We start from the raw sequence: 5,000 nt of genomic DNA, 5'->3' as shown, positions 1-5,000 counted from the left end.
AATTACAAGGTGTACCAACAACCAGGTGTACCAGGAGTACCAACAACCAGGTGTACCAGGTGTACCAACAACCAGGTGTACCAACAACCAGGTGTACCAACAACCAGGTGTACCAGGTGTACCAACAACCAGGTGTACCAACAACCAGGTGTACCAGGAGTACCAACAACCAGGTGTACCAACAACCAGGCACACCAGGAGTACCAACAACCAGGTGTACCAGGAGTACCAACAACCAGGAGTACCAACAACCAGGTGTACCAGGAGTACCAACAACCAGGTGTACCAACAACCAGGTGTACCAACAACCAGGTGTACCAGGAGTATCAACAACCAGGTGTACCAACAACCAGGTGTACCAGGAGTACCAACAACCAGGTGTACCAGGAGTACCAACAACCAGGAGTACCAACAACCAGGTGTACCAACAACCAGGTGTACCAGGAGTACCAACAACCAGGTGTACCAACAACCAGGTGTACCAGGTGTACCAACAACCAGGCGCACCAGGAGTACCAACAACCAGGTGTACCAACAACCAGGTGTACCAGGAGTACCAACAACCAGGCACACCAGGAGTACCAACAACCAGGTGTACCAGGAGTACCAACAACCAGGCGCACCAGGAGTACCAACAACCAGGTGTACCAGGAGTACCAACAATCAGGCGCACCAGGAGTACCAACAACCAGGTGTACCAGGAGTACCAACAATCAGGCGCACCAGGAGTACCAACAACCAGGCATACCAGGAGTACCAACCACCAGGAGTATCAACAACCAGGCGCACCAGGAGTACCAACAATCAGGTGTACCAACAACCAGGTGTACCAACAACCTCTGGTACTTTTTATCAGGCTTTATTCTTCTTCATAATGTCTCCATACTTCGAGGTCAAATATCACACAATAAGATAAAACCATGCTTTCTTTTCTGATTTTGAACATCAAAAAGAAAATGAAAGAGTTAAGCATTCATCTATCCACTCACACTCACACACACACACATACATACACACACTCACACGCACTCATACACACACTCACACACACACACACTACAGACCTCACTGTGTATCTTTTGACTCAGGAGGAAACCAGTAAACCCAGATGAAACTCCCCAACACACAATTGCGGAGAACACACAGACATCTCACATGGTGGAGGTCACCAAAGAAACATCACACCACAGGTACCATAAGACCGGTCCAAGGGAACTTGGGGTCATCGTTTGTGGGAAAATGTTGATGTTTTTTTAGTCTATTGGAACTCACTGAGGCTGTGATGCGGAGTGTGATTACAGGACAAATATAAAATTCCTGAAAGTTTTCACTTGTTTCCTCCGTCACTGTGGATCATATCATTTCTAGAAAAGCATTAAGGCTACATGCTGATTTATATATAATGCTTCAGCTCAAATAACTCGTGTGTAAAATGTACCACTGGTCAGGTATCATACTAACTAACCAATATAGTTAGAGATGGATTAACCAGCGTCCAGAATATCAGCTTAGTACAATGTTTTACTGTTTAATGTCACGTTAGAGAGTGATATTCCTTTAAATGCATTCATGACATTATATATACACATAACATTAAGACCACTGACCAGTGAAGTGAATAAGACTGATGACCTCCTCATCATGGCACCTGTTAGTGGGTGGGATATATTAGGCAGCAAGTGAACATTTTGTCCTCAAAGTTGATGTTAGAAGCAGGAAAAATGGACAAGTGTAAGGATTTGAGCGAGTTTGATGAAGGGACAAATTGTGATGGCTAGACCACTGGATCAGAACATCTCCAAAACTGCAGCTCTTGTGGGGTGTTCCCGGTCTGCAGTGGTCAGTATCTATCAAAAGTGGTCCAAGGAAGGAACAGTGGTGAACCGGAGACAGGGTCATGGGCGGTCAAGGCTCATTGATGTACGTGGGGAGTGAAGGCTGGCCCGTGTGATCCGATCCAACAGACGAGCTACTATTGCTGAAACTGCTGAAGAAGTTAATGCTGGTTCTGATAGAAAGGGGTCAGGATACACAGTGCAGGACGGGTCAGGACTGTTTTGGCAGCAAAAGGAGGACCAACATAATATTGGGCAGGTGGTCATAATGTTATGCCTGTTTTTATTCAAGTTACCCTTTTCAAATTAATTTGTGTACAGTTCTAAATATTACATTTTGCACTGAGGGTCATAATTCTGGACTGTAAAAGCATTACACGCTGGGTTTAGACGGGGATTATGCCATGCAGACCTGGCAACCCTGTAGAGGGATACCACAAACTATGGCTGAAAATGGTAAAACAGTAGAGATGAGATCATTCACAGACCAGACCCCGCATTACGTAATTGTTTCTTGGCTGGTTACTAGAAGCTAATTATAAACCACAAGAGTTAAACAGAGACACGGACAGATAGAGAGAGACTCGGAATGAGAAAGACAAATAGTAAAGAAAGTATTTTTATTTGTCTCTACAAACAACGCTCCACACATTATCAGTAAACCCGTACAACACAGGTCAGAAGACTGCAAGGTAACCATCAGTAGAGTAAAAAATAAAAACGGGAAATTAAAAAGAAAAAAGTAAAAAAGGGGGGGAATAAAGAAACAGTGGGACTCAGTAAGAGCAGATGGTGTGATCAGCCACACATTTACAAGCCTGAACTCATCAGACATGCCAGACGCCGCAGGAACCCTCTGCAGACCGTATCAGTGATGGAACGTCACCCTGAAGGTTTAAGAAGTTAAGAAGCCTTAATTTCTCAAATCTTTCTTCACATCTTTGGATGTTGGGGTCAGAGCACAGGGTCAGGTCTGGGGATGTGGTAGCTTTTAGTGGTTAAGGTTGTGAGTTCAAATCCCACTGCTGGGCCCCTGAGCAAGGCCCTTAACCCTCAATTGCTCAGTTGTATGAAATCAGATAAAATGTAAGTTGCTCTGGGGTGTGTGATCAAGGTGTTTGTGCCGTGTGTGAACATGGTGTGTATGGGGTGTGTGATCAAGGTATGTGTGTGTGTGTGTGTGATTCCCAATCCTCAGCAAACTGATTAGATGTGAGTGTGTAAAGGTTTGGTGTGGATTGTGTGCATTATAACAGAATGTAACAGTGCTGCTTTCCTGAGTGTGTAGAGAGACTCCCGTACACATGGAACATTTAAGACTGTGACTAATCATGAGTCAGATTCGGAACACTTGGGAACTAAAAGAGAAGAGAGAGACACAAACTAAACTAAAATGTCCCTTCGTCAAACTCAAAGCTCAAATCCTTACCTTTGTCCATTTTTCCTGCTTCTAACATCAACTTGGAGGACAAAATGTTGACTTGCTGTCTAATATATCCCACCCACTAACAGGGGCCATGATGAGGAGATCATCAGCATTATTCACGGCACCTGGCACTGGTCATAAGGTTATGCCTGATTTGTGTGCGTTTCTCTGTATTCTGGATCTAGTAATGGAGGATTAGTGGACCTGTGTTACAGCAGAGGTAGTAGGGCGACACCCTGAGGTGAAACTGTGTAATGACATGTAGCAGGAATAATGTTTAGGAATAAAACCTGCTTCACACTGAGGGGAACTGGGCACGAGAGAAAAAAAATGAGGAACGGTAAGTTTTGTTTGTTTTAATAGTTTACAATCTCCTCTTTTTTCATTTTTGAAGATTTTACAATCCAAATCTCTGATACGGCTTACACCTTCGACACGCAAGAACACTGAGGTCTGGTTTTGAGGCTCCTGAAGACCTATATGTTAAAATTCAGAAAAATGGACATGACAAAAGAAACTGTAAAAGTAATGTAAAGGTGCGATGTGAATGTAAAGTAAATGTAGGGCAAATAATCACATCTTAAAAGAATAAACTTTGTGTTTTTATACACAACTGAGAGTGAAGATGATAATAATACAGTGATACATTTCACCGTGAGGGGGCGCTGTTTTACAATACTGACCGGCGTTAGATGACGTCACTAAGCTCTTGTTGGAAATAACATTAATTCATTGAGGTGATCATAATACATGACGAGCATTAAACCGGAAGTTGGGGGAAAATAATAAGTTAATAATAGCAACGAGAATAAAATTGTCTTCACTAATACAGTATTCCAAATATTGGTGATGCATATGGTGCTGCTACTGGGAGGGAGGAAGGAAGGAAGGAAGGAAGGAAGGAAAGAAAGAAAGAAACAAATAAATGAATGAAATTAATAAATAAGATGTAACTACCTCCACACTGCTGATAGATAGATAGATAGATACATAGACAGACAGACAGACAGACAGACAGACAGACAGATAGACAGACAGACAGACAGACAGACAGACAGACAGACAGACAGATAGATAGATAGATAGATAGATAGATAGATAGATAGATAAAAATATTTATGGATACACACACACGAAGAAAGAAGAGAAACCTTAAATATAGGATGCAATAAGTTAAATGAATTAAATGAAACATATTAAAGGTAGCAGTGCAGATATGAGACACAGTTGTAGATGATGTAATCATATTTAGATCAGTATTTACATTATAGTACAGTACACATGTGCAAACTGGAGGTAGATAATAAATATGAAGAACCGTGTGAGCCTAGAAAATAATGTTAATAGATGATAATAGAGCAGTGTGAGAGTGTTATCATCTGTCACACACTCAGGTGAACTACTGTACAGTGATGATTGTGAATGGTGTGAATGACCTCCTGTAACGGTCTCTGTATAATATCATCCCTGTAGTACCTGTGTTGTGGGTATTGCACTTCCCTGCAGTGGACGACGAATCTCCCAGGCTGGAAGGACGCTTTGAGCTGTTTCTGGGGTAAACACTGAGGCCCAGGTCTTTTGTGGCCGTTTCCCTGGAAAGCTCGTGCACAAAGGACGCCACTGTTCCTGTATAAATGAGAAAAGCGCGATGTTGTCTGTGTGCACTCACGGCCTGGAAATGAACCCGAGAGAGCCTGCGGGTCGACTGCTCAGCCACGGGGATCAAACTGAACAAATTA

This window comes from Hemibagrus wyckioides, linkage group LG12 (assembly GCF_019097595.1).
Source record: "Hemibagrus wyckioides isolate EC202008001 linkage group LG12, SWU_Hwy_1.0, whole genome shotgun sequence".
Classification (NCBI taxonomy): domain Eukaryota; kingdom Metazoa; phylum Chordata; class Actinopteri; order Siluriformes; family Bagridae; genus Hemibagrus; species Hemibagrus wyckioides.
Note: the sequence above shows the minus strand (reverse complement) of the source record.